Source organism: Engystomops pustulosus, chromosome 2 (genome assembly GCF_040894005.1).
Source record: "Engystomops pustulosus chromosome 2, aEngPut4.maternal, whole genome shotgun sequence".
NCBI lineage: Eukaryota > Metazoa > Chordata > Amphibia > Anura > Leptodactylidae > Engystomops > Engystomops pustulosus.
Genome location: NC_092412.1, coordinates 9,029,365 through 9,049,696, shown reverse-complemented (window position 1 = coordinate 9,049,696; position 20,332 = coordinate 9,029,365). Strand labels below are relative to the sequence as shown.

General features: G+C 48.2%; 1 protein-coding gene across 1 annotated transcript in view; it reads right to left on the bottom strand.

Annotated features, from left to right (window-relative positions):
• LOC140116870 (uncharacterized) overlaps positions 1-20,332 on the bottom strand; it is a 401,113-nt gene that overhangs the window by 230,627 nt on the left and 150,154 nt on the right.

The window sequence follows — 20,332 nt, the reverse complement described above, 5'->3', positions numbered from 1 at the left end:
CAGGTAATGAGAGGAGGACACAGGAGCCATTACTACAGGTAATGAGAGGAGGACACAGGAGCCATTACTACAGGTAATGAGAGGAGGACAGAGGATCCATTACTACAGGTAATGAGGGGAGGACACAGGAGCCATTACTACAGGTAATGAGAGGAGGACACAGGAGCCATTACTACAGGTAATGAGAGGAGGACAGAGGAGCCATTACTACAGGTAATGAGGGGAGGACAGAGGAGCCATTACTACAGGTAATGAGGGGAGGACAGAGGAGCCATTACTACAGGTAATGAGGGGAGGACAGAGGAGCCATTACTACAGGTAATGAGGGGAGGACACAGGAGCCATTACTACAGGTAATGAGAGGAGGACACATGAGCCATTACTACAGGTAATGAGAGGAGGACACAGGAGCCATTACTACAGGTAATGAGGAGAGGACACAGGAGCCATTACTACAGGTAATGAGGGGAGGACACAGGAGCCATTACTACAGGTAATGAGGGGAGGACACAGGAGCCATTACTACAGGTAATGAGAGGAGGACACAGGAGCCATTACTACAGGTAATGAGAGGAGGACAGAGGAGCCATTACTACAGGTAATGAGGGGAGGACAGAGGAGCCATTACTACAGGTAATGAGGGGAGGACAGAGGAGCCATTACTACAGGTAATGAGGGGAGGACAGAGGAGCCATTACTACAGGTAATGAGGGGAGGACACAGGAGCCATTACTACAGGTAATGAGAGGAGGACACATGAGCCATTACTACAGGTAATGAGAGGAGGACACAGGAGCCATTACTACAGGTAATGAGGAGAGGACACAGGAGCCATTACTACAGGTAATGAGGGGAGGACACAGGAGCCATTACTACAGGTAATGAGGGGAGGACACAGGAGCCATTACTACAGGTAATGAGGGGAGGACACAGGAGCCATTACTACAGGTAATGAGAGGAGGATGGAGGAGCCATTGCTACAGGTAATGAGGGGAGGACAGAGGAGCCATTACTACAGGTAATGAGAGGAGGACACGGGAGCCTTTACTACAGGTAATGAGGGGAGGAGAGGGGAGCCATTACTACAGGTAATGAGGGGAGGACACAGGAGCCATTACTACAGGTAATGAGAGGAGGATGGAGGAGCCATTGCTACAGGTAATGAGGGGAGGACACAGGAGCCATTACTACAGGTAATGAGAGGAGGACACAGGAGCCATTACTACAGGTAATGAGGGGAGGACACAGGAGCCATTACTACAGGTAATGAGGGGAGGACACAGGAGCCATTACTACAGGTAATGAGGGGAGGACACAGGAGCCATTACTACAGGTAATGAGGGGAGGACAGAGGAGCCATTACTACAGGTAATGAGGGGAGGACAGAGGAGCCATTACTACAGGTAATGAGGGGAGGACAGAGGAGCCATTACTACAGGTAATGCGGGGAGGACACAGGAGCCATTACTACAGGTAATGAGGGGAGGACACAGGAGCCATTACTACAGGTAATGAGGGGAGGACACAGGAGCCATTACTACAGGTAATGAGGGGAGGACACAGGAGCCATTACTACAGGTAATGAGGGGAGGACAGAGGAGCCATTACTACAGGTAATGAGGGGAGGACAGAGGAGCCATTACTACAGGTAATGAGGGGAGGACACAGGAGCCATTACTACAGGTAATGAGGGGAGGACACAGGAGCCATTACTACAGGTAATGAGGGGAGGACACAGGAGCCGTTACTACAGGTAATGAGAGGAGGACACAGGAGCCATTACTACAGGTAATGAGAGGAGGACACAGGAGCCATTACTACAGGTAATGAGGGGAGGACACAGGAGCCATTACTACAGGTAATGAGGGGAGGACACAGGAGCCATTACTACAGGTAATGAGGGGAGGACAGAGGAGCCATTACTACAGGTAATGAGGGGAGGACAGAGGAGCCATTACTACAGGTAATGAGGGGAGGACAAAGGAGCCATTACTACAGGTAATGAGGGGAGGACAGAGGAGCCATTACTACAGGTAATGAGAGGAGGACACAGGAGCCATTCCTACAGGTAATGAGGGGAGGACACAGGAGCCATTCCTACAGGTAATGAGGGGAGGACACAGGAGCCATTCCTACAGGTAATGAGGGGAGGACACAGGAGCCATTACTACAGGTAATGAGGGGAGGACACAGGAGCCATTACTACAGGTAATGAGGGGAGGACACAGGAGCCGTTACTACAGGTAATGAGAGGAGGACACAGGAGCCATTACTACAGGTAATGAGAGGAGGACACAGGAGCCATTACTACAGGTAATGAGGAGAGGACACAGGAGCCATTACTACAGGTAATGAGGGGAGGACACAGGAGCCATTACTACAGGTAATGAGGGGAGGACACAGGAGCCATTACTACAGGTAATGAGGGGAGGACACAGGAGCCATTACTACAGGTAATGAGAGGAGGATGGAGGAGCCATTGCTACAGGTAATGAGGGGAGGACACAGGAGCCATTACTACAGGTAATGAGGGGAGGACACAGGAGCCATTACTACAGGTAATGAGGGGAGGACACAGGAGCCATTACTACAGGTAATGAGGGGAGGACACAGGAGCCATTACTACAGGTAATGAGAGGAGGACACAGGAGCCATTACTACAGGTAATGAGGGGAGGACACAGGAGCCATTACTACAGGTAATGAGGGGAGGACACAGGAGCCATTACTACAGGTAATGAGGGGAGGACACAGGAGCCATTACTACAGGTAATGAGGGGAGGACAGAGGAGCCATTACTACAGGTAATGAGGGGAGGACAGAGGAGCCATTACTACAGGTAATGAGGGGAGGACAGAGGAGCCATTACTACAGGTAATGAGGGGAGGACACAGGAGCCATTACTACAGGTAATGAGGGGAGGACACAGGAGCCATTACTACAGGTAATGAGGGGAGGACACAGGAGCCATTACTACAGGTAATGAGGGGAGGACAGAGGAGCCATTACTACAGGTAATGAGGGGAGGACAGAGGAGCCATTACTACAGGTAATGAGGGGAGGACAGAGGAGCCATTACTACAGGTAATGAGGGGAGGACACAGGAGCCATTACTACAGGTAATGAGGGGAGGACACAGGAGCCATTACTACAGGTAATGAGGGGAGGACACAGGAGCCGTTACTACAGGTAATGAGAGGAGGACACAGGAGCCATTACTACAGGTAATGAGAGGAGGACACAGGAGCCATTACTACAGGTAATGAGGGGAGGACACAGGAGCCATTACTACAGGTAATGAGGGGAGGACACAGGAGCCATTACTACAGGTAATGAGGGGAGGACAGAGGAGCCATTACTACAGGTAATGAGGGGAGGACAAAGGAGCCATTACTACAGGTAATGAGGGGAGGAGAGGGGAGCCATTACTACAGGTAATGAGGGGAGGACACAGGAGCCATTACTACAGGTAATGAGGGGAGGACACAGGAGCCATTACTACAGGTAATGAGGGGAGGACACAGGAGCCATTACTACAGGTAATGAGGGGAGGACACAGGAGCCATTACTACAGGTAACGAGGGGAGGACACAGGAGCCATTCCTACAGGTAACGAGGGGAGGACACAGGAGCCATTACTACAGGTAACGAGGGGAGGACACAGGAGCCATTACTACAGGTAACGAGGGGAGGACACAGGAGCCATTACTACAGGTAATGAGGGGAGGACACAGGAGCCATTACTACAGGTAATGAGGGGAGGACACAGGAGCCATTACTACAGGTAATGAGGGGAGGACAGAGGAGCCATTACTACAGGTAATGAGGGGAGGACAGAGGAGCCATTACTACAGGTAATGAGGGGAGGACAGAGGAGCCATTACTACAGGTAATGAGAGGAGGACACAGGAGCCATTACTACAGGTAATGAGGGGAGGACACAGGAGCCATTACTACAGGTAATGAGGGGAGGACACAGGAGCCATTCCTACAGGTAATGAGGGGAGGACACAGGAGCCATTACTACAGGTAATGAGGGGAGGACACAGGAGCCATTACTACAGGTAATGAGGGGAGGACACAGGAGCCGTTACTACAGGTAATGAGAGGAGGACACAGGAGCCGTTACTACAGGTAATGAGAGGAGGACACAGGAGCCATTACTACAGGTAATGAGGAGAGGACACAGGAGCCATTACTACAGGTAATGAGGGGAGGACACAGGAGCCATTACTACAGGTAATGAGGGGAGGACACAGGAGCCATTACTACAGGTAATGAGGGGAGGACACAGGAGCCATTACTACAGGTAATGAGAGGAGGATGGAGGAGCCATTGCTACAGGTAATGAGGGGAGGACAGAGGAGCCATTACTACAGGTAATGAGAGGAGGACACGGGAGCCATTACTACAGGTAATGAGGGGAGGAGAGGGGAGCCATTACTACAGGTAATGAGGGGAGGACACAGGAGCCATTACTACAGGTAATGAGGGGAGGACACAGGAGCCATTACTACAGGTAATGAGGGGAGGACACAGGAGCCATTACTACAGGTAATGAGGGGAGGACACAGGAGCCATTACTACAGGTAATGAGGGGAGGACACAGGAGCCATTCCTACAGGTAATGAGGGGAGGACACAGGAGCCATTACTACAGGTAACGAGGGGAGGACACAGGAGCCATTCCTACAGGTAATGAGGGGAGGACACGGGAGCCATTTTAAGAACAAACCTACAGAACCTATCTTGTACGTAACCAGCGCCCCGCCCACACTGGTCACATGATCTAACACATTATCACAGGTCCTTCATCCACCATTTCTCCTCTATACATGTACACACACCCCGCCCCTCCAGTGACATCACACTCCCGGGGTCACATGACTAGTGGATAGTGAGCAGGAGGACATGTGTGAGGTAGAGAGTGTCCTGCACTGAGGAGAGAAGAGGTAAGTGACCAGAGGAGGGACTACAACTCCCAGCATGCTCCAGGAGCACACACACTATATGGAGGGACTACAACTCCCAGCATGCACCAGGAGCACACACACTATATGGAGGGACTACAACTCCTAGCATGCTCCACGAGCACACACACTATATGGAGGGACTACAACTCTCAGCATGTTCCAGGAGCACACACTATATGGAGGGACTACAACTCCCAGCATGCTCCTGTAGCACACACACTATATGGAGGGACTACAACTCCTAGCATGCTCCAGGAGCACACACACTATATGGAGGGACTACAACTCCTAGCATGCTCCAGGAGCACACACACTATATGGAGGGACTACAACTCTCAGCATGTTCCAGGAGCACACACTATATGGAGGGACTACAACTCCCAGCATGCTCCTGGAGCACACACACACTATATGGAGGGACTACAACTCCCAGCATGCTCCAGGAGCGCACACACTATATGGAGGGACTACAACTCTCAGCATGTTCTAGGAGCACACACACACTATATGGAGGGACTACAACTCCCAGCATGCTCCAGGAGCACACACACACTATATGGAGGGACTACAACTCCCAGCATGCTCCAGGAGCACACACACACACACTATATGGAGGGACTACAACTCCCAGCATGCTCCAGGAGCCCACACACTATATGGAGGGACTACAACTCCCAGCATGCCCCAGGTCCCTCCATGTGGGGTCCAGTATGTGCTATTAGTGAGGAGTGGCACAGTCCAGCGCCATCCCTCCTCCCTCAGTCCAGTGACCTCCCCTCCATTGTCTGGAGAATCCCCATCTGTCACACCTCACATGGACACAATTGCTTCATATAGAGTTTGCTCTTAGTTCTTCTCATGTTTCCTCAGGTTCTATAGATCCAGGACTCCCAGAGGTTTCTCCTAAAGATGATCCTTTCCATCAATGATCCCCCAGGGATCCGGGAGAAGGACAGAGAGCAGATGGCGGCCAGGATCCTGGAGCTCACCCTGGAGATGATCTCCTTGATAACCGGAGAGGTGAGAGTCTCCCAGGACACGGCTCTTATCTCTAGGAATAACAGCGGGAAATGACTGGAGAGGTGAAGGATTCTTAGGATCTATGTAGTGATCAGTGTCTCCCCATACACAGGATTACACAGTAGTGAAGAAGTCGTCTGGTGAGTGTGTGACCCCCCGTGTGTCAGGAGGATGGACCCAGAGCCCCATCACCGAGCCTCCACCTCATTCACTGATACATGAGCAGAAGATCCTAGAACTTACCTCCAGGATCACTGAGCTGCTGAGCGGAGAGGTGAGCGCTGCCGGGAATGCTGGGACATTGTACATATGCAAATAAGTTTTTCAGAATACCAGGAAAACCCCGCCTCTTTTACTTCCTTGTGAGATAGCCTAAACATCAAGCATGACTTTCAGGAAGCCTAATGACACGATAAGGCATAACACACTGCACACTGCCGTGAGCCCGCGGACTCACGGCAGCGCGGGGAGAGGAGGAGGAGGTGAGCGCAGCTCTCCCCCGCCCCTCTCCATAGCGATGTATGGCCACGGCGCCGTAATACGGGAAAAGATAGGACATGTCCTATCAACAAGGTGTAACAAGGTGGCTGCTAGAGAGATGAGTGTGCATGTCTAGTGGTGTAACAAGGTGACTGCTTGAGAAGCAAGATTAGATTAGTAGATTGGGATTCTTCTTGGTCCCAGTATAAATGCAGTAAGTGGTGGCAGCGGGTCTGGTGCTGGTGCTGGAGATGTATGAGGTGTGATTTATGCTCAATTTGTGTCCAGAGTGAAAAGTGAGCGCCAGTTTGTGTGGGCTAAATTAACCCGTAATGTTGCACCCCAAGTCACGTGACGAGGCGGCGTCCTCGTGTGACAACGCTTTTGCCTGAGGCTTTTACTATATTAGATTTTACTCATTACAATAAAGATATATTGGCGCTCATTTACTAAGGGTCGTGGATCGCACTTTTGTCGGACTTTGCACCTGTTTCGCGGTTTGCACGGCTTGCACAGGTATTTAACAGGGGTCTGCTTTGTGATTGTGCGATTGGATTGTGGCGCAGCTGCGCTGCTTCCATGTGACACAAATTGAGGGGCGGTCATCGGACGATCCAACTGATTCGGACTGACCGCGGGATTTAACTTGTGTTGCAAGCCCAAGCGATGGTGAACTCTTTTGGACCTGAGCGGGGAAGTGACACATGCAGGATATTGGGCGCACGATCTTAGTGAATCGCGGCACAGCGCATTATACACGGACAATACACGGACAATGTAAGTAACTGTGCCCCATTGTCTTTTTACATTGTGTGTCTATGACTCCATTCTATGTTGGTTAAATCTTCTCCAGTAGGAACAGTTTCCCAGCTGTAGGCAGAGCTGTTCCCATTTGGTTGCATCTCTTCAGTACAGTGCAGGGAACTGGTTTGGCTGAGTGAGAAGCTTTTCACTAGGGTCAGGAATAAGAGTTCTCCTTTTTCCAGTTAAAGGCTCCTTGATTTAATCCCACATCATGTTATTACAATACGATAAAGCTTTATTGATCCCTATTGAACTGAAACCTCGTTGTTCGGCAGCTGATCTGCCTGCACCGGTCACTTCTCCTGCTCCGTTGTTGGAGTAGTACTTGGTGTAATGTGTTTCCTGCAATGGAGATAAGTTTGCTCCGACTCCTATCCTGCCAAAGTCTGTCGCCCACAATGCCTTGTGACCTTCTGGTGATTTTGGCCAGACCATTATATACCTTCTTTTCGATTGAGCCTCCGCAGCAGACAATGGCGTAGAATATAAAGCTTGCGATAATAGATTCGTAAAACATCTTTAGGATTTTGTTACAGATGTTGAATGACTTCAGTTTCCTGTCGCTGTTCGCTGTCCATTCTAGTGATAGGGATATTTTATGCAGGGCCCCAACAGCCCTCTTGACTTTTGTAAGGTGAGTCCTAATTAACCCTTTGAGGGAGGATGAGATAGCTGCCGGCAGCGAGATGACAGAGTAAATGAAAGACACAGTCCGGTTTTTAGATGCACTCACATCACACTGTTTATTTCAAAAAAACCACAGCTGTATTTTAATACAGAGAAATCAGCATTTGGGGTGTTGTATGAAAGGAGATAAGATTCTTAGATTCTATTGGACATCAGCACATTCTGGGAAAAAAGTGAATTAATTGTGCTCAGTTCTCAGAGACCTTGTACACAGATATTGTTTTTTACTAATTTGCTGAGAAGAAGAAGATAAGCGGACTCCAGAATCACAGTATAATGCAGCATCGAGGACAGACTGGCTTCTCATTACATGTCACAGGGTATTAGCTGACAGGCAGCAAACAGGTTACATAAAATGTTTGAATCATGACATTAACTTGACAATGGTCAGGGAACATGGCCGCTGTATCTACGATGGCGGACAGTAGTCAAGATGGCGTCCGAAACCAGTGCAATCTCCTTTACACTAGCTTATCATCAATTATGAACCCAAAAAACTTATAGGTTTGGACCTGGTCGATGGCTCTACCTTTGATTTAGATAGGATCATGGGCTGTTTTTTTTTCCTCCTTAGGTCTATGACCATTTCTTTAGTATTTTTCTAAGTTTAGTAGGAGGTTATTACCTTTTTTCGCCACCCTTCCGTATGTAGGCAACAATGACTGAATTATTTGAAAATTTCTGAAGGTGACAGATGTCAGAGTGATGGCGGAAGTCAGAAGTGTATAAAGTAAACAGGAATGGAGATAGTACAGCGCCCTGTGCTGCTCCTCGGTTACTGACCATTGTTCTTTTCCCATTAGGATGTATTGAGGTCTATCAGTTAGATAATCGTATATCCAGTTAGCGATGGCCTTGTCAGTGTTCAGATTGGACAGTTTATCCCTCATTAGAACTGGGTCGATGGTATTGAACGCGCTAGAGAAGTCACTATTCTCTGGGTATGAGTATGTTTTGTGTAGAGGGATAAGAATGGCATCGCCCGCACTCATCTTGTTGCTGTAAGCAAACTGTAGCGGATCGACGCTTCCTCTTACAGCCTCCTTCAGGTGCGGTGGACGGACCCTTTCACAATACTTCATTACGTGTGATGTTAAGGCGATGGGTCTAAAATCACCATAGTCGTTTGCTCTTTTGGTTTTTAGTAGAGGATGTATACATGAGACTTTATTAGGTTTCTTGAAAGTCCTGCTTCATGTTAAGGGGCTGCCTTACAAGGTAGCAGAAGAGGCGCGGATCACCTTATCCCATCCTTGAAATATTATTTTGATATTTCCCAGAATAACCTAATGGAGCATCAATCATTGTAAGTCTCCACAAGTCTGCAAGGCGACTTTAATAGGCAAAGTGAGGTGTCTGGGTGATGACGGTGTCATTGTGTTTCTCAGGTTTCTATAAGGTGTCAGGACGTCACTGTCTATTTCTCCATGGAGGAGTGGGAGTATATAGAAGGACACAAGGACCAGTACAAGAACTTCCTGACAATGAAACGATGCCCAGGGGTGGACAATGGCAGAGACTACATGGATGCAAGGATATTGGACATTACCATAGAGATGATCTCCTTGATAACCGGAGAGGTGAGAGTCTCCCAGGACACGGCTCTTATCTCTAGGAATAACAGCGGGAAATGACTGGAGAGGTGAAGGATTCTTAGGATCTATGTAGTGATCAGTGTCTCCCCATACACAGGATTACACAGTAGTGAAGAAGTCGTCTGGTGAGTGTGTGACCCCCCGTGTGTCAGGAGGATGGACCCAGAGCCCCATCACCGAGCCTCCACCTCATTCACTGATACATGAGCAGAAGATCCTAGAACTTACCTCCAGGATCACTGAGCTGCTGAGCGGAGAGGTGAGCGCTGCCGGGAATGCTGGGACATTGTACAATAACACAAGGGAGGGGTCTGGGTGATGACTGTGTCATTGTGGGTGTCAGGTTCCTATAAGGTGTCAGGACGTCACTGTCTATTTCTCCATGGAGGAGTGGGAGTATATAGAAGGACACAAGGACCAGTACAAGGACATCATGATGGAGGACCACCAGCCCCTCACATCACCAGGTAAGAGGAGACCTTCCTGATTATAGAGGACAGAGCAGGTGTGAGGTCACCTCCTCCATCATCTCATCATCACATATAGACAATGTATCAGTCACTGTGTATATTTCCTATAGATGGATCCAGTCAGAGAAATCCATGTCCCAGTCCTGAAGATTCCCGAGATATTACACAGGAACCAGAGAGATGTCCCAGTCCTGGAGATTCCCGAGATATTAAAGAGGAGCCGGAGGAGAACGTCCCACTGGATCATCAGGTAGGTGGAGCTGAGGTTCCTGTGAATCCTCTATAGATGGATGTAATGAAGCTGCTGACCATCTCCAGCAGCAGTGGGTGGAGGGTCTATGGGAGGATATTTAAAGTTGCTGTGAAGTCCTGAAGTCCATGAGCGCAGTCTCCACCTCAGGATCTGGTCACATCGGGTTATGCAGTAATCAGAGGTCGCATTAACGCCTCACCACGCGTCATAGACGCGTGATGAGGCGCCATTACCCCCCAAAATAATTGCCATGCGTAAAAGAACGCATGGCAATTATTCCATCTAGCGCGCAGGCTGAGCGGCCTGGCGCACGCTGCAAATGAGGTACATGTCAGAAGCGCGATCGCAGCGTGCGCCGGGCCGCTCAGCAGGACACGTGACAAAGTGTCAGGGGCGCGCTGGAGAGACCCGAAGTGCACCGGCCCCAGGGGAGACTTGTGGGCTGCGAAGATGATGCTCTCCGTCCTGCTCTACCTGCCCGCAGCTGCCTGCATTTATGTGATCGACGGGACCCAAGATCAGTGCTGGGTGAGTGTGTGCAGTGTTGTGTGAGTGCAACATTGTGTGTGTTGTGGTTGTGTGTGTGGCGAGTGTGCAGTGTGTGCTGTGTTGTGAGTGTGTGCAGTGTGGTCAGTGTGTGCTGTGTTGTGAGTGTGTGCAGTGTGTGCTGTGTTGTGAGTGTGTGCAGTGTGTGCTGTGTTGTGAGTGTGTGCAGTGTTGGGAGTCCGCAGTGTGTGTGCAGTGTTGGGAGTCCGCAGTGTGTGTGCAGTGTTGGGAGTCCGCAGTGTGTGTGCAGTGTTGGGAGTCCGCAGTGTGTGTGCAGTGTTGGGAGTCCGCAGTGTGTGTGCTGTGTTGGGAGTCCGCAGTGTGTGTGTGTGTGCTGTGTTGGGAGTCCGCAGTGTGTGTGTGTGCTGTGTTGGGAGTCCGCAGTGTGTGTGCTGTGTTGGGAGTCCGCAGTGTGTGTGTGTGTGCTGTGTTGGGAGTCCGCAGTGTGTGTGTGTGTGCTGTGTTGGGAGTCCGCAGTGTGTGTGTGTGTGCTGTGTTGGGAGTCCGCAGTGTGTGTGTGTGCTGTGTTGGGAGTCCGCAGTGTGTGTGCTGTGTTGGGAGTCCGCAGTGTGTGTGTGTGTGCTGTGTTGGGAGTCCGCAGTGTGTGTGTGTGTGTGCTGTGTTGGGAGTCTGCAGTGTGTGTGTGTGTGTGTGCGCTGTGTTGGGAGTCCGCAGTGTGTGTGTGTGTGCTGTGTTGGGAGTCCGCAGTGTGTGTGTGTGTGTGTGTGTGTGTGTGTGTGCGCTGTGTTGGGAGTCCGCAGTGTGTGTGTGTGTGTGTGTGTGTGCGCTGTGTTGGGAGTCCGCAGTGTGTGTGTGTGTGCTGTGTTGGGAGTCCGCAGTGTGTGTGTGTGTGCTGTGTTGGGAGTCCGCAGTGTGTGTGTGTGTGTGTGTGTGCTGTGTTGGGAGTCCGCAGTGTGTGTGTGTGTGTGCTGTGTTGGGAGTCCGCAGTGTGTGTGTGTGTGTGCTGTGTTGGGAGTCCGCAGTGTGTGTGTGTGTGTGTGTGTGTGTGCTGTGTTGGGAGTCCGCAGTGTGTGTGTGTGTGTGTGTGTGTGTGTGTGCTGTGTTGGGAGTCCGCAGTGTGTGTGTGTGTGTGTGTGTGTGCTGTGTTGGGAGTCCGCAGTGTGTGTGTGTGTGTGTGTGTGTGTGTGTGTGCTGTGTTGGGAGTCCGCAGTGTGTGTGTGTGTGTGTGTGTGTGTGTGTGTGCTGTGTTGGGAGTCCGCAGTGTGTGTGCTGTGTTGGGAGTCCGCAGTGTGTGTGTGTGTGTGTGTGTGTGTGCTGTGTTGGGAGTCCGCAGTGTGTGTGTGTGTGTGTGTGTGTGTGCTGTGTTGGGAGTCCGCAGTGTGTGTGTGTGTGTGTGCTGTGTTGGGAGTCCGCAGTGTGTGTGTGTGTGTGTGTGTGTGTGCTGTGTTGGGAGTCCGCAGTGTGTGTGTGTGTGTGTGTGTGTGTGCTGTGTTGGGAGTCCGCAGTGTGTGTGTGTGTGTGTGCTGTGTTGGGAGTCCGCAGTGTGTGTGTGTGTGTGTGTGTGTGTGCTGTGTTGGGAGTCCGCAGTGTGTGTGCTGTGTTGGGAGTCCGCAGTGTGTGTGTGTGTGTGTGTGTGTGTGTGCTGTGTTGGGAGTCCGCAGTGTGTGTGTGTGTGTGTGTGTGTGTGTGCTGTGTTGGGAGTCCGCAGTGTGTGTGTGTGTGTGTGTGTGTGCTGTGTTGGGAGTCCGCAGTGTGTGTGTGTGTGCTGTGTTGGGAGTCCGCAGTGTGTGTGTGTGTGTGTGTGTGTGTGTGCTGTGTTGGGAGTCCGCAGTGTGTGTGTGTGTGTGTGTGTGTGTGTGTGTGCTGTGTTGGGAGTCCGCAGTGTGTGTGCTGTGTTGGGAGTCCGCAGTGTGTGTGTGTGTGTGTGTGTGTGTGTGTGCTGTGTTGGGAGTCCGCAGTGTGTGTGTGTGTGTGTGTGTGTGTGTGCTGTGTTGGGAGTCCGCAGTGTGTGTGTGTGCTGTGTTGGGAGTCCGCAGTGTGTGTGTGTGTGTGTGTGTGTGCTGTGTTGGGAGTCCGCAGTGTGTGTGCTGTGTTGGGAGTCCGCAGTGTGTGTGTGTGTGTGCTGTGTTGGGAGTCCGCAGTGTGTGTGTGTGTGCTGTGTTGGGAGTCCGCAGTGTGTGTGTGTGTGCTGTGTTGTCAGTGTGCAGTGTGTGTGTGTGTGCTGTGTTGTCAGTGTGCTGTATGTGCTGTGGAGTGTGTGCGGTGCATTACCAAAATATTCATACTCCTCCTCGGGTAAAAATACTCCTCAAAAATGGTGAGAGGAGTATTTTTACCCTTTTGAAAAAATGTTAGTGCGACCTCTGGCAGTAATATAACCGGAACATTGATGTTGATGTGTAAAATATTGGGATGAATGTGGATCCCGTCTCCTCCTGCAGCAGATTATTCCCCTTAGTTCCTGGTTCTGGAGGTTTCTGTCCATCACTTGGATATAAGAGAATCTCTGGAGACATTTCCTTGTTTTCTCAGGTCCTTCATGTTGGATCTTTCCAGGAAAGTTGTGGTGGAAGGAGGAGCGGAGAGGAAATCCCCTCATCAGTGACAGAGGAGGGTAAGAGCCTTTCATGTATCTTGTGGGTTATTCTTCCCTTATACATTGCAGGGAGAGGTCACATCCAGGGGAGGAGATGGAGATGACATAGACACCGGCTCATCTCTCTCTGGTCTCCTCCAGTCGGTCGGATCAGTCGGTCTCCACATGTTGTGTTATTATAAGACTTTGAGGAATCTTATTTGATGCAGTGACTATCACCCAAATATGTTCATAAAAATATTTCTGTTAAGGGGTGGTCTGCTCTAAGAATAATATAAACAGAACGCAGAATAAAGTGTTCAAAGGGGTCAGCAGACAAGTACGTCCCCAAACACACATCCAAACATGAGGAAGAAGCCAAAAGGATGCCAATAACACTTGCTGGTGATTTGATTTTAATATTGAGAAATTAGGGCGAGATTACAGCAGATTCTGACTAAAAGACAGGTAATAATTACACAGCACATCCATCTTATAATGCCTAGAGGAAGTATTAGGTGTAACCCATGTAGCGACCGTACAGAATAGCTCTAAGGAAGCAGAAGATAACTTGGCCCTCTAGACCGACACAACCCTGATGGAGTCTACTGGTAGAACTGGTACTGAGGAAACTTTGGCTTCATAGAAGGAAGCAATGGTGGACCCGATCCATCTGGTAACGGTCACTTTGCCAGACACTTTCCCCTTATTTCGTCCTTGTATTTGAATGGAAAAAATGGTCAGAGGCTCTATAGTCAGCAGTCCTTTCCAAATTTATCAAGATACATCTCTCGATGTCCAACACATGGAATTCCTTCTCCTTTTCTGTCGAAGGAAATGGTCAAAAAGATGGCAGACAGACTTCCTGTGGGAAGTGTGTTTTCTCAAAGTGGATCTTTGAAAAAACTTAAAACATAAGGGATGATGTTTCTAAATGTATGGGGGTTAGCAGGAAAAAGTTTTTTGCTCTACCACACCCTCTTAGACGTAGCGATGGCTTAGAGGAAAACTGCCTTAAGACTGAGGAATCCCGAATGACAGTCAGAGAGCAGTTCAAAGCAAGGACCTATCAGCGTTGTAAGGACCAACTTTAGATGCCAAAGGATCTTGAGCCAGTTTGGAAACCAAAAAAGCCACTGAGGGCAGTAAAGGTCTCCACAAAACTCCTTTCCTGAGATTGCTATGTATTTTCTGCAAAAGTAGAGATAGCTTCACCTGATGAGGAACTGTCACTTTGGGATCCAGAGATTGGATGGCTTTGTCCCAAGATGTTAGAGGAATTGTTGCAGTTCCCTTGTTTGGGCTCATTTTACTGTTGGAATAGTGACTGTCAGTGTTCCCAGCAATTTCATTACCTCCCGAATAGGTACATCTGCTCTTCGGAGGAATAAGGCAACATGTTCTTAAATTGAAGTCACCCTTTCTTGTGGCAAAAAGGACATCACAGTCACTGAAACCAGCAAGGTACCCAGAAATATTTTCTGCTGACTTGGGGAGTTTGGATTTTTCCAGATTTAGAAGCCAACCTACATGGGACAGAGCTTCTAACTGGGTTGTGATGAGGAGGTCGCCCATGTAAGGGACCACCTTTACTCCTTCTAGATGCAGAAAAGCTGGGACTTCAGCTATGACCTTTATGAATATCCTGGGTGCAGATGTGAAGCCAAATGTTAGTTTGAAACTGGAAATGATGGAGTGAGATTTTAATCCATAATGAAATTTGCATAAAAATGGTGGATTATTGATGAATCAGGACATGGTGATGGGCGTTGATGAGATCTAGAGTTGCCATGTTACAACTTTTCTATAGGAGACAAATTGTAGACCGGATTGTCTCCATCTTGAACTCTTTGTGCTGTAGATAAACATTCAGATCCCGAAGACTGAAAATTTCGTTCTTTTGTTGGAGAGACGAAACCAGGATTAAAACTTCTTCCTCCAACAATGTCAATTTTCTCCTCTTACAAGACTTCTTGGTTCAATATGTTCTGAATCTTGTGGGAGGAGGAATTCTGAACTCTACCCTGTAACTCGAACAGTCTAGGCTTTTGAGTTAAAAAAGAAACCTCTGCCTCTGGTTGGTTGACCTCTAGACCTCCTCTACTTCGAAAGTGACCACAACTTTTTCTTTGACTACGAAGGGATTGGCTTTGGTGAAAATACCAGAGTTTTTCCTTATCTGATGCTTTCTATAAAATGAAGTCCAGTACAGAACAGAAGATCTACATTCACAAGAGAGAGCACACAACTTTCCTTTGATCCTTCATCACCACTGTATAGCGTTGGCTAATACTACAGACATGGCTGATATCTCGATAAGATCTGCAGATGTGTCAGCCATATACCTGGCAGCTTGTCTGACTAGCGGTAGTAACACCAACATTTCTTCTCTGGAATTACCTGTGGCCGGATGATTTCCATTTGTTCCAACCAGACATCTAAGGTTCGAAGAGTCCAGGTGGCTGCAATACTGAGTCTTAGCATGACTGTCACCTTCTCCGATGATTTCTTAATTGGACAAGCAGATAGATAAATAAAGAAAAACTAAAGTCCAAAGCAGCACCGTGTACAAAAATACTCCTTTCAGAGTGAGAGCACAGACCCAAGATTTCTGGCAGCAAACTTCTTACAATATAATTTATCATCTATCTATAGTCTACTTTATATTTATCAAACTATTATGTATTATCTATGTGTCTATCTATATAACGAAAAAAGGCAGAACATCCGATGGAATCCCATGTAACAGCAGTGAGTTTATTCCATACACGAAATGTCACGTATGGAATTGCATTGGAGGTGTTGCCTTTTTTTCCGTTATATAGATAGACACATAGATAATAAGATGAAGTAGACTAGATAGATAGAGGATGGATATGAGATAAATAATAAATAGATAGTTATGACATGGAGTATAGATAGGAGGTAGATTAATAAATCATAGATACATAGAAAATGGATAAATATGAGAGATATTACATGATATGAGAAATAATAGGGGATGGATAGATAAATAGAAAGATAAAAAAATATAGACATATATATATATATATTTAGATAGGAGATGAAAGATAAAAGAAAGATGAGTAGATCGAGAGATCACTGGATAAAAAAAAACTTTCTGTAGGTAATGTAGCTGTGTCAGGATCAGTGGTGGTGGATCCTCTGGACCACCGAGGATGATGACGTAATCCACCAACTCGGAACGAAGTCTAAGTGGTACCCGGTTTACACCAGAGCCCGCCGCAAAGCGGCCAAGGTGAAGTACAGGATCGGAAGGCAACTCGTGGTCGGGGACAGGCATGCGGTTGAGACAGGCAGCACGGGATCAGAGTTGGGGACGTAGCAGAAGGTCAGGACAGGCAGCACGGGATCGGAGTCAGGAACAGGATTAAGGTCACAACGGGAAATCACTATAAACGCAGAGGACATAGGAACAGGCTTTCTCAATGGCAACAAGACACAAAGATCCGGCAGGGATGACAGGGAGGGGCTGAAAATTTATCAGAAATTGGCAGCCAGCCAGCGCCGGAACCATTGTGGGAATGCGGAGAGGTAACCACCGTGGCAGGGGATCCGGGGAATCGTATAGGAGCATGGGTGCTCCTGTGATAAGCTGCTTCCTACTCCATGTGTTCCGACTGCTCAATCAACAACACAGGGAGGGAAAGGGATAAAGATGCCTCTAGGCAGAATCCATACTGTGACACTGTCCCTTGCAGTCTGGGGAATAAGTGAAGGTGGAGGCGGAGAGAGCAGGGGACATGGAAAGCAGCGAGCACCAGACACAAAGTGGTACAGAATGTATTACACAATTCTGACTTTGTCACCACAGTCACTAACCTTGCCGCTCTGATGTAATTTTGCTTCGCCACCTTCTCCTAGTACTTATAAGTAATACTATGTGGATCCATCAAGTCCTCTAGTCCTAAATCAGAACTCGCTGCAAAGCAGGATGAATTTGGCTGTCAGGGACTTGCAGGTCACTTAGCCAATAGGGAAGCGGCTGGTGGTGCAAAGCAGGACAATTCTTCCACACGGATGGCTTGGTTGGCTTGGTGGACAAAGAGAATCTATTGAGAATCAGCTGCTTCAGAAGTGATGCATGAAATACAGAGATTCATAAGGATGGTGGCAGAGCAAGACGATAAGTCGCAGGATTGATGACTCGGGAACTTCTATAGGTCTTCTATATAGACTTACACTCTTTCAGTTTGTCCAGTGGATTGTGTATCATTAGCTGAGGAGAAACTGACTTTGATTTTCATTAGATTACGTTCCCCTGCCTGGTACAATCTTCTTATGACTTCCTTGTAGGCGGTATATGTCTCGGATGAAAATGGGGGCTAATGTAGCTGCAAATGGTAATCCCTTTTAAGGTATAAAGTGTGACATCTTCAAAAAACAATCAGATGGTGTTGTAACTTGTAGATGGTGGCAGGTCCGTAATGAATTCCATTGAGATATGTGTCCATGGACTCTCCAGAATGGGAAGTGGTTGGAGAAGACCAATTAAACGTCCTGGTGCATTTTTATGTTGAGCACACTGAAGACAGGTGGCAACGTATTCATGTACATCTGGAGTACAAGAGGGCCACGAGTAGTTCCTTGATATAAATTCCAGTGTCTTTTTGACACCCACGGACCCAGAGAAGTGACAAAAATATGCCCATGCCATCAACTTTGGCCACAATGCAGATGGAACAAATGTTTTCCCAGGCAGTGGAATTCTTCAGAAGCAGTGGCTAGTTGTATGTTCGTAGGATTAAGGATGTGTTTTGAGGTAACTTGCAACTGCTACTACTTTGTGGTGGTACTTTTTTCGAGCATGATTCTGAACATTTAGGGCCCCAAAAAGAGTTATCAACTTGTGGCTCAATTGAAGTGGGGAGCGTGCTTCCTTAACCATGGTTACACCAAGATGAGAGCGGAACCAGTAGAGGTTCAATGTCACTCAGACTTGCATAACTAGGGGGTGGGTGTGGTACCGGATAGATCCCTTTGGTAGCAGATTACCATTAATGCCCTCCAGGAATACAGGATAAGGAAGAGAAACCAGCAACATTCCCCATCTGGCTGCAAGCGAGCTACAAATGAAGTTTCCTGAATCAGCGGATATCTACAAATCATGTGTAGATCAGGTTCCACTACAAATAATTTAGGACATCATTAGATACACTGATTTGCATCTTTCTGCAAAGGAGAGGAACACAGTGAACCTACGAGAACATCTCCTGACTTGGCTCGGTTTGGATCTTTTTAGGCTTTTTAGAAGATTCCACTTGTTGCCAGAGCCTGCACAATAGACACAGGTGATTATTCACATAGTTCTCTCCTTCTTCGGACAGCAGCCTGGCTTATCCTGGCTGCATAGGCTCATCTGGGGATGAAACGGGTGCCTGCAATTTGGGAGCCAGCTAGAAATCAAGACCCCTGGACCTGTTTCTCAATGGCATGTCCCAGTATCAATGTCCTGTATATAGCTGCCATAGCAGGTCCCACCTTCTTTAGAAGTTTTCTCGGACTGTTAGACACGACTCCAGAGTGAGATGGTTTGTAAGGATTAGATTATTTCTAACATAACTGATACAGCTCTAGTTTACCTGCTATCTCCAGGATGAATGTTTTTTAGGATCACATCCTCGGAGTGTAACAGAAGTCATAGAATTTCTGCCAGAGATAAAGTACAAAAGACTATGAGATATTTATGTTAGAAGAGTAACATCACTTCCCAAAGCAACAATTTTGATGGAAGGAACCGCTATCCAAACCGCACATTTCATCAGATTTTTGTAGCACGTCTATAAAAAGAGACTTTGTGCTTGTCAGGCTTAGAGGTTGTGGATCCTTTGAACCACTGCGGACGATGACACAAGCCACTACCTGGGACCGGAGTCTAAGTGGCATCCGGTTTTCACCAGAGCTCGCCACAAAGCGGGTTGGACTTGCTGTGGCGTGGTACCACCAGGTTGTTCCACAGGCATGACTTGTCCGCAGTGGCAGCCAAGGTTGAGGTACAGAAACGGCAGGCAATCTCGTAGTCGGTGACAGGCAGGAGGTCAGGACGGGCAACACAGGATCGGAGTCTGAGACGTAGCAACAGGTCAGGGCTGGCGGCAAAGGAGCGAAGTCGGAAAAGGAACCAGGGTCACAACGGGAATTCACAGAAACAGTACAAGGCATAGACAAAGCTTTCTTTAGGGTTATATATTTACCTAGAAAGGCCAGTGCAAATCAGTGGCACGCTGGCCCTTTAAATCTGTAGAAGCCGGCGCGCGTGTGCCCTAGGAGCCGGGAACGCACGCGCACGGTGGAGGAGGATGGAGCGTCAGCCGGGACCCTAAGTTGTGCAAGTGACGCGCTGGAGAGGGACAAGGGGCACGGGTGAGCCCGGAAACACCCGTGACAGTGCTCAATACATATAAAGTTATTCAGACAAGTGTACATTTCAGTAATGGTGGGCATACAGCTTTGTATCAAATGAGAGGCATTGAGTTTCCTGGCCTGGAATAAAATACAAGCAATAGTTACAGAAAGTGACCCTGTGTCTTCCACCACAATGCCTAAGTCACATAAGAGTGGAGTGGGTTGAAAAGACGTCCCACAGAATTCTTCAATTAACTCTAAAACTGCCATTTTACCCACCTTCATTCCCCTTTTGCATCGGCCGCACCACATCGATTTTGAACAGTCCAAAAATGAAGTCACTGAGAAATGTTGTAGAAGAAGGGGTGCGGAATATCAATCTGTCACACTGGTCCTCATCTTCTATGTAACTACTGGCAATCAGATTTTTTTCCTTCGAATTCTTAAATCCTTTCCAACCCTCCATTAGCACCCTGAATAGTCTTTCCATTGTGTTTATTGCTCACACACTTCTAGTGTAAGCAGTGGAACCTGCCATCTTGCGCCCTCTACTACTTTCCCGCCATCCCCTAACCAGTCCCAACTCCCCCTCCTTTCATATGTT